The sequence below is a fragment of the Pantherophis guttatus genome, chromosome 5, assembly GCF_059756535.1.
Source record: "Pantherophis guttatus breed Tessera chromosome 5, ASM5975653v1, whole genome shotgun sequence".
NCBI classification, from domain to species: Eukaryota; Metazoa; Chordata; class Lepidosauria; order Squamata; family Colubridae; genus Pantherophis; species Pantherophis guttatus.
This window is the reverse complement of record NC_142067.1, coordinates 63,144,273-63,154,887: the sequence shown is the minus strand read 5'-3', so window position 1 is coordinate 63,154,887 and position 10,615 is coordinate 63,144,273. Positions and strand designations below refer to the sequence as shown.

Below are 10,615 nucleotides of genomic sequence, written 5' to 3'. Positions count from 1 at the left end.
CCATTTCTGTTCCATAAGTGAATCCTGACTGGAAAGGATCCAGATAATCTGTTTCATCCAGGACCTTCTGAAGATGCCAAGCAATCACCTTTTCTGCCACCTTCCCTAAGAAAGAAAGATGAGAAACAGGACAAGCATTGTCCAGGCAGGTGGGATGAAGTTTTTTAAGGAAGGAGTAAACCAGGGCTTCCTTAAAAGGCCTAGGAACATCTTCACCTCTGAAGAGGAATTAATCACTGCTTAAGACCACTTGCTAGTCACTATCCTGGAGGGCTTTCACCAACCAGGCAGCACAACAGAGGTGGTATTCAGCCAGTTCACACCGGTTTGGATGAACCGTTAGTGGAAAATTGGTGTGGTTTGCCCAATGACCTCTGGCTGGCCACGCCCCTGAACTGGTTGCCTGGTCTCTGCTCGCTCGCTTGCTCATCCTGCCTGCCCGATGCTCGCTCACCCTGCCTGCCCACCTCACCCCACCCAGCCACTACTTGCAGAATCTAGCCGCATACTTCTGCTCACTGCTGCTGGCAAAGGTAAAGCCAAAGGGCACGGGCCGGTGGGTGGGCAGGGGAGGGAGTGCTGGTGGAGGGGTGATACCAGCGGCAGGTGGACCGATGCACACAGGGAGGGAGGGGAGCATGCAGGAGATTGTGGCACTGGAGCTCTTCCCGTGTGTCTCCCCAAGCTGGTCTGGCTTGCGAGGGAAGCACGTGGAAGATTGTGGCACCGGAGCCCTTCCCATGTGTTTCCCCCAGCCGGCCTGGCCTGCAAGGTTAGCACGCAGGAGATTGTGGCTCCGGAGCTCTTTCCATGAGTTTTCCCCAGCCAGCCTAGCCTGCGAGGGAAGCATGTGGGAGATCATGGCACCGGAGCCGTTCCCATGTGTTTCCCCCAACTGACCTGGCCTGTGAGGGAAGCATGTGGGAGATCCTAGCTGCAGTTTACTTGTGAGTAACATTGGCCGGGAGAGGTAGGGAGAAAGGCCAATGGTGCTCATGAGTAAACAGAGGCTCCTAAGGGGGGGGGGAAGTTGAGCCTTCCCACTCACAATATCTTCACTTGAGGGCATCACTGGCAGCTGCTTCCTGCTTCAGGAGGTCCGTGCTCTTCTCACTGCTGCTCAGCCTCCTCGATGCACGGAGGCAGCAGGTGGTGGTTTCTTTCACTGCCTGCGAGCTACAGGCGGTGAGCAGCAGAGCAAATAAGCCAGCAATCTGCCGGCTGCCTCTTATCTGTGGTTTACTTGTGAGCACTATGCTTATGAGTAAATGTGCTCATGCATAAACTGCAGATTAGAAGCAGCCAGCAGATCACTGGCTTACTCTCTCTGCTGCTCACTTCCCGCAGCTCACAGGCAGCAAAAGAAACTGTTTCAAGTAGGTTTAATCATAAGTAGAAGAAGAACCCCCAACAAGCCATCATTACAGGTATATATCTACATATGACAGGAACCGGAAATACCCCACAGACGCAGCTGAAGGCAGCTCCTCGAGAGTCAGGGAATACATCTCAAACTAATCCTGCCAAGACTGCAGACATAACCCTTGTAACATCTTCCCTTTTTCATTAATACAACTATCACACAATAAAACATTTAAAAACCCCACTAACCCTATAAGCATTACATATACTATATACATTAAAATGATATAAAACACTGTATTACTAAAGCACTACAAACACTACATTGTGAAACATGCAACGTTCCGATGCAAGCAACTGTATCATCTTCCCTTTTCATATTAACACAACTATCATATAATAAAACATTATAAAACATTGCAAAAGAGTTCAGATTGTAAAAGGGAACAATATCAATACTTTATACAAACTGAGTCTGTTAGATTGTAGGAAAAAAAAACAATATCAACACTTTCTACAAGTTGAATCTGTCAGGTGGTCGCGAAAATTGGCCGCTGCGAGTAACAACTGGCCCTCTTGCACCAACTGGCTCTCTTTGCACTATGGGCTTCTCCGACCTCACTGGAACTGCTGAGCTCTTCTCATCACTTACTGGAGTGTCTGGCGCTCAACTGCTATCGGGTATACCTGTTTTCTCCGAGCTCTCATCAACATTAATCTGAGGCCCCATCCCTGTGCATTCCTCATTGTCCATGGGTAAATGTGGCGTGGTAATACCAGATACATCTGGCCTGTCCACAGGATAGTCTGGCCGCTCAACTACACCCAAGTCTACCCCATTGTGATGATACAAAGTTCCTTCAATGTCCACTAAATAGGAACGTGGAGCCATTTGTTATAAGCAGCTACCCATTTTCCAGCGACCTGTTCGATCTCCAGGCACCGGTCTCATCCGAATCCGTTCCCCGATCTTCAATTCTGGCAAATCTCTAGCTGAGTTGTCATATCTTGCCTTGACCGCTTCTCTCTTCAGCCGTAACTTTTCTGGAACCTCTTGTATCACCGAGGGCTCAAGCAGCCTATCGGCCACTGGTAGTGATGTCTTTAGTCTCCTTGCCATCAGTCTCTATGCCGGACTACTGTCCATGCCCTCAGATGGGGTATTTCTCCAATGTAGAATAGCTTTCCATAAGTCTTTACCTTCACTGTGAACTTTCCTACATAGATTCTTAGCAATCTTCACAGCTGATTCAGCTTTGCCGTTAGCTTGTGGATGACACGATGAAGAGGTCACATGCTCGAACTCCCACTCAGTGGCAAATTTCCTAAATAGTAAACTTGTAAACTAAGGACCATTATCTGAGATCACTTTATCTGGTTGGCCATAATGTGCAAACTGCGTCTTGCATCTCTTAATGGTAGTCTCAGCCGAACAGTCCGTAAGGGGATCGATTTCCCAAAAGTCAGAATAATGATCAACTAATATTAGATATTCCTTTCCTGCATAGTTGAATAAATCCATACTAACAATCTGCCAAGGATGTGATAGTATCTCATGTGACATCATGGTTTCTCTTTGTTGCAAATATGCATATTCATTACAGGTGGAACAGTCCTTGATTTCACCCTGCATATTGGGCCAGTAAAGCATGTCATGGGCTTGTCTATAGCATGCCTCTCCACCAATATGGCTCAAGTGTATGTGCAATAGCATCTCTGCTCTCATTGACCTAGGCACTATGACTCTTGGGCCCTTATACAAGATTCCGTTTTGTATGGCGATCTCATCTCTGAAAGACCAATATTCCCTCACTATTGCTGGAACTGCCTCCTTTTCATCTGGCCACCCACTCATAACAATAGCCTTCAGTGCCTGTAAAGCTACATCAGTACCTGTGTGCTGCCTAAGCTGACATAGCCACTGATTTGTGACATTAAGATAGTTTGCTTAGTTAACTTCGGCAAAAAAAAGTTTATTCCTGTTGCAACCAGCAGACCGTCTGATGCACATGTTCTCCTCCAAGTGTCACCTGATCTAACGTAGCCCTACTCAGGGTATCACTAATATACATTTCACATCCTGGCTTGTAGACAACATTAAGGTTGTAATTCTGCAAAGTAAGCATCATGCTTTGCAAACGTTTGGGAGCACACAAAAGGGGCTTCTTGAATATGGCTATGAGCGGCTTGTGATCAGTTTCGGCTATGATTGTATCCCGGCCAAAAAGATAACGATGGAAACACTGGCAGGCAAATACAATATTTAAACATTCCTTTTCAATTTGAGCATAGTTCAACTCGGCAGAAGAGAGCGCTCTGGACGCGTATGCAATCGGCTGACCTTCTTGCATTACATTACATCCTAGGCCATTTTTGCTTGCGTCACTTTGGATGGTAACAGTCTTTGTAACATCGTAATATTTTAACACTGGAGCAATACTGACCAAGCGTTTTATCTCCTGTACTGCCTGCTCGTGCTTGGGGAGCCAATGCCAAACTGCATCTTTGTCCAGAAGGCATCTCAATGGCTGACACACCTCCGATAGGTGCAGCAGAAATTTTGCTAAATAGGTAACAAATCCGATAAATCTATGCACTGATTTAACATCAGCAGGCGGTGGCATCTCCACAATGGCTCTAATCTTATCTGGATCAGCTTTTAAACTTCGTGAGGATAAAATATGCCCATGGAAGCGGACTTCGTGCACCTTAAATTGCAACTTCTTTACACTGAGCCTTAACCTCACCTGCCTGTTGCAGGAAATGAAACGAGACTAGGCCAAGCTCTCCAATGCAGGAAAAAGTTTATTGTGCACGGTTCAAACAGCCCAAAAGCAAACAAAAAGTCTGAACGCCAATGGCTTCTTCTGGCCATGTATTTATACAGTTTAAAGGCAAAAGTATTACAGAGAGTGATGCATTTCACACGTAGAAGCTGCCCTTTCACCTATCTCTGGGAAAGGAAATAACAAACTTCTTCTCACATACTCAGGTTCTCTGCTCCGGCGCTCAAGACATAACAAAAGGAGATAAGAGGCTAGGAGATGCCTCAAGGGCAATAAAGAAGCAGCACCCCTTATCCAGGGATATGCATGACATTTGGGATGCAATAAACATTAAACAACAGAATGTATCTGTTTAGGGTCAGTTTGCCCTTTTACAATTCTGTACCTACGTCAAATACCATTTGTCATCTCAGCACCTTGGCACGGAAGAGGCACTTCTGTCTTGACCAAAGATTTGGATTTCTAATATTTGAGTTTTATCCCAATATCGAATCTTAGCCTGGCTCATACCCCCCTTTGTGACTCATCTGTTTATCCAGACGAGTCACACCATAGGTCCTCTTCCTGCTGGAGCCGTTTGTAATCCCACATAGCCATCACCTGAGCAGTTGTCCTACGTTCCACCAGCAAGGATAGACTTTTAGAGATAGTTTTAACAAACAGAGGTAAGAGACATGGGAGAAAAATACACCCCACAGCTATTAATCCCACCAGGCCAAAAACGGCCTGCAGGCCAGGTAACTTTGGCCACCATCCTGAAAACATATCCTGTAAATTAAGGCCTTTCCAAGTCTGGACTGACACATGAGCTATTTCAACCATTTTGTCTGTTAGTTCCTTAATAACCTTTCCTATTGCAGATGTGTCTACATGTCTTCTTTGTCTTAAATTCCCCACCTCATCATATACCGGGACACCTAAAACTTGTCGAGTTTTAAGGGGAAGCAAAAAGAATCCTGGTCCAATTATTCCCAGGACACAAGCTCCACACCAAGATTTCGGTAGAACCCCATATGCCATTTTACCACATATCCAGTATAGCCCATCAGGAGCCAGCCATTCAAGGGTCTGATTATTTGGATCCTTTAAAAAAAAATAACCCGTTTACCTTAAACAGGGCCATTTCATCAGTTCCCTCTGTGGCATTACCTCCTGACCACCATACCTTACTTTCCCATTTTCCTGTACATATGAGGTTTCCTACCTGATGACAGCCTGCCACAATTTTTCTCTGGAAACAGACATTCCCTACCAGACTAGTAGTCAATGTCCAGTCTCCATCCTTACCCTTATTATATGACAGGTTACCTTTCTGATCCATTTCTAATATTTTGGAATAATTTAATTCCTGGGCTTCCCATGGCCATTTTTCTCCCATGTTAGTTCCTCCACATACAAAACAATTTGATACATTCAGAGTGTGGGCTATGTCTTCTGCCAATTTGACAAAGGTATTTGTTACATAGCTAGGGATTTCGGGTATATTCAGCTTTTCCCTTTTCAGATAATATTACAAGGGGACTTCTTCAGGATTTATTACCAAATAATGTACTAGCACCTCCTCTATAATTTTCACGTCACACTCTACCTTACAGCTTATACATAAAACACAATCAATACAGTGAGTGCAACAACAACACTCACACCCACAATTACAAAACCAACACATTTAAAGAAAATTCTCCTTTCTGTTCTTTTGCATCAAAAGGCAGCTTCCAGGGTGTCCTAAGCAGGGACTTCTTTTATCTGTAAGAGGTTCACACTCCGCAGCCGGTTGGGAAATATTAGGGATCGGAACGACTGAGAAATCAAATGGGCCCTGGTTGTCCACAAAACCATTGCTTATATCTGTAAAACACAATAATCAATAAAGCTACTACCCCAATTACTCAAAGTGCCCACACCCAATTTTCCTCCCACATGAAACTGCAATGATCTTCAATCTTTCGTCAGGATCCAAGTTCCGGACTAATTCAAGAGAGCAGGTGCTCCATCCCCCCCCCTTTTTTTTTGCTTACAGCGGGTTACATCGGCAGATATACATCAAGGTAACCTATATATAAAATACAAAAGCTTTCTTTAAGCACATTCAAATATCAGTTTTGTTGGATGTTGTTTGTCCACGGACAGTTTCCAGCTGGTGTCAGCTGCTGCCTTGACTCGTGTCCGATGGATCCATGATTTTGATTCTGCAATCTTAATAGCAAGTGGAGAAGTCATAATACCAATAAAAGATCCCTTCCATCTTCCACTTAGTCCCCAGGTTCAAATGAGTGACATTAAGTTACTAATCTAGGGGGTACTTATTCCATCACATATTGTTGGAATCTCTCAATTTGCTTATTAAGTTCTTGTACCATCTCCATATTCCAACCCCCCCCACTTTACGACCTAAATCAGGCCACCTAACATACATATTTACCTTATTTTACCATATTTACATGGTCGGGTGGAATAAACCTCCAATACCTGTAAACAATCATGCTCAGAAACAGACTCTGCAGGCAACAAAGTTGCTGAATTTAATCGGTTAGACACCACCAGACACACCTGTGGATTCTCACTCCTAATTGCCTGATATTTTGTCAGCCTTTGCCCACTAATCCACAAATGTCCCTTAGTATCCAACACAGACTGCTCCTCATGAGGGGAGTGCATGAGTATAGGACAAGAAAAAGTAAGTTTATTACAATTCTGAATCAATTCTGCACTTGCAGCCAGCACCTTCAAACAGTGGGGCCAGCTTTTTGGGGCCCCCCCTTTCCACTCAAGAGGTTCCACATTGGCTCCTTTGGTGGCTGCATACAAAAGTGCTGCCATCAAAGCAAAGTTAGGGATCCAATTATGGCAAAAGCCAGCTAATCCTAAAAAGCTTCTCAGTTGTCTTTTTGTTCGGGGTCCTGCCAGCATTAGGACCGCCCTTTTCCGCTCTGGTCCTAAAGTTCGATGACCCTTATATCGTATCCCAAATATCTAACTTTCCTTTTCACCAATTGAGCTTTCCTTCTTGATACCCAATAACCACACTCTAATAACAAATCTAGCATTATCGTGCATTCATCTTAGTATTATCCCATCATAAATCCTCTGTCAGTCCTGTTGATCCAAACATCATCAACATATTACAGTATTGTGTCTCCTGGTTATTGAGGCACATAATACTGTAAGTCTCTAGCTACCGCTATTCCAAACAATGTGGGGGAGGTCTTAAATCCCCGAGACAGCCGAGTCCCATTATATTGCATTTTCATTCCTGTATAAGGATTCTCCCACTCAGAATACAAACAGTGGCTGGCTTACGGGGTGAATGGGAATTGGAAAGAATGCATCCCTTAAATTAATAATAGAAAACCACTCAGCCTGGGGTGGAATTAAACTTAACAGGGTATATGAATTTGACATGGCCAGGTGTAAAGTTACCATGCCCCAGGCGGTAAGACCCATCTGACTGTTTAATTGGGATAATTGGAGTATTCCAGGAGGACTAAATAGGCACCAAAAACCCTGCTTCCAAATCTCTGAATGCTTTCATAAATAGCACAAATAGCTTCCCAAGAAACGGGACGCTGCCTTATACTCACAGACGCCATTCCAGGTTTTAGTTCCACCACCACTGAAGGGCGGTGAGCTGCAAAACCCGGCAGGTTATCCTCAGCACACATCAAACAACCTCCACTTCTCCTCCTTCTCTCTCTTCAACCTGTCTCCCTATCATCAACCTCCAAATCTCCTCCAGGGAATGCCTTATAGTCATTTTCTGACTGCCTTCATCAAAAGAACTTGTTGCCCCTAATTTACTCAGCAGATCCCTGCCTAGCAATGGAATAGGGCACTCAGGGATGTACAAAAATTCATGCTGGATTTCAGCTCCTTTAAAATCACACATCACAGACTTTAGGATCTGCCGTCCCATAATCTGTCCTGATACCCCCTGAACCTGGATTTTACGTGATCCAGGGGCTGCAATCTGCTCATTTACAACTGATCTTCCTGCTCCCATATTTACCAAAAACGTTCTGTACTGACCCCCTATTTTCATTGTAACTAATGGCTCAGGCGGGGGTTCTTCCAAGCCTGGTCCCCCTCAATCTGACCAAGTCATGTCTGCCAATCCAATACTTTCTGCTTTCTGCTGCCCTGCGCCCTCTCCAAATCCTCTACCAAAACCCCAACCTGAACTTGTCTGTCCAACCTTCTACTCAAACCTTTCCTCTGTCCTCGCTCTCCCCTTCTCCCAGAGAGCTGCCCACGCATCCCTGACCCAAAATCCGCTCTTCTCGTCCCTCTACTTCTCACCATCTGTCTTGGGCATTCTTTTTCCCAAGTAATTTTATTTCTAGACCACCCTTCTCCCGAAGGACTCAGGGCAGTGTACAGCCTATTTTGTTAAAAAAAAAAAAAAAAACAAGACAAACACCAATTTAAAATAATTAAAATATTAAATGGATTCGGCTCAATTTAAAATCCCAGAAATTTAAAACATCCAATGTAAAATTATGTTGCTAACCCAGCCTGGCGAAGCAACAGGATCTTGAGTACAGGTTTAATTAAGCGTTGTTAAACCTCCAAAAATTTCCAGAAAAGAAAAAATAAAAATAAAACGTATTCAGAGCAGAAAGGAAAATGTATCTGCATAGCTTTCATATGTTAATGAAAGAGGCTTCACAGAAAGAGGAGGAGGGGTGGGGGGTGAGAGAAAGGAGAAAAAAAGTTTTAAAAGAACAAAAAGCATCTCTTTTCCTGTTTCTCCCCTTCAAAGGAAGGGTGGGGAGAGAAAAAACCCCTTGCATCCCACTTCGCAGTGCCCCTGCCAACAAACCAGCCTTTTTATTCATCCGTGCCTCCTGCTCTTTCTTCTCCACCTACAGCCCCCACAGCCTCCAAATCATCATCATCATCATCTTCATCATCCCCCTCTCCCTCACTCTGACTGCTACCTCTAGGCGAATGATTCCCCTTGACTTTTGACTTCACGCCAGGATCACTCATACGCCTCTGATTTCCTCCTCCGCTCCTTCCAGCAGCCCCCTTACTTTTCCTGCCTGCTCAGATACACATAACCCGACTGTTTCAGCCATACATTGCAATAAATCCTCAGCTTTTTTCAACAGGGCTCTCACCCATTGATCAATATATTGAAATTGATCAGGATATTTATCCTGATTCACTACAATCACTCCCCACAACTTAACCACTGTTTCTTCCCTTAACCATTCCTGAGGGGGAGGGGGTCAGCCCATCTCCCTTTGTGGCCACACATGTTTACATAAGAATTTTAATTGATCCTTTGATCCTTTCGGATAGGAAGGGTTGCTAAAATACTTGTCAAAACCTTTTAACATGCATGCCAATGGAGTATTTGGCACGCTCTGAACCCCACCCATTCTCTCACACTGCCGTAGACTCGTAGCCCCGGAAACTCACAGCCACTAACAAGAAATGCGACAGCTTAACCACCCACACAACCTGACATGGACTTCATTAGGGTAGCCACCCCGAGTCCGAGGGAGTGATCAATTCCCTCCGTCTGCCTTCAAATGAGGCAGGTACAATTCTTTTACAATATACTCACTTAAAACGCTCCCACTCCGTAGATTCCTGGCCAGGAATTTGTTCAGACCACCTTTCCTGCACCGCAGGGTTCTTGGACTCGATCAGAGCACCGTCGGGGCCATGGGGGTATCGCTGCTGTCTCCCAGAGACGTATCTCCGTGGCCCCTGGAGAATGTTCAGGAGCGACTTCCCGATGGTCCCGAGGGGTCGAAACGGCCCTCAGCGAAATATCGCCTTGCACCTAGTCCCGGCTGGAGTCGCCAGCTGTTGCAGGAAATGAAACGAGACTAGGCCAAGCTCTCCAATGCAGGAAAAAGTTTATTGTGCACGGTTCAAACAGCCCAAAAGCAAACAAAAAGTCTGAACGCCGATGGTTTCTTCTGGCCATGTATTTATACAGTTTAAAGGCAAAAGTATTACAGAGAGTGATGCATTTCACACGTAGAAGCTGCCCTTTCATCTATCTCTGGGAAAGGAAATAACAAACTTCTTCTCACATACTCAGGTTCTCTGCTCCGGCGCTCAAGACATAACAAAAGGAGATAAGAGGCTAGGAGACGCCTCAAGGGCAATAAGGAAGCAGCACCCCTTATCCAGGGATATGCATGACATTTGGGATGCAATAAACATTAAACAACAGAATGTATCTGTTTAGGGTCAGTTTGCCCTTTTACAATTCTGTACCTACGTCAAATACCGTTTGTCATCTCAGCAACTTGGCACGGAAGAGGCACTTCTGTCTTGACCAAAGATTTGGATTTCTAATATTTGAGTTTTATCCCAATATCGAATCTTAGCCTGGCTCATGCCTACACCTATCTAATAGTGCTATTAACTTCTCATCATGGTCATGCTCAGCTTCTTCGTCTGTTTCACCACAGCCAACTATAAGAATATCATCAGCTATTGGCTCA

The 10,615-nt window shown here is 44.8% G+C and overlaps 1 long non-coding RNA gene across 1 annotated transcript; it reads right to left on the bottom strand.

Annotated features, from left to right (window-relative positions):
- Positions 1-6,143: 6,143 nt before the first annotated feature.
- Positions 6,144-9,845, bottom strand: LOC148113418 (uncharacterized). The gene is made up of 2 exons (XR_015728219.1): positions 9,721-9,845; positions 6,144-6,344 (listed from the first exon to the last, which is right to left on the bottom strand). It is a non-coding gene; the product is annotated as an uncharacterized LOC148113418 (long non-coding RNA).
- Between the last annotated feature and the right edge of the window lie 770 nt (positions 9,846-10,615).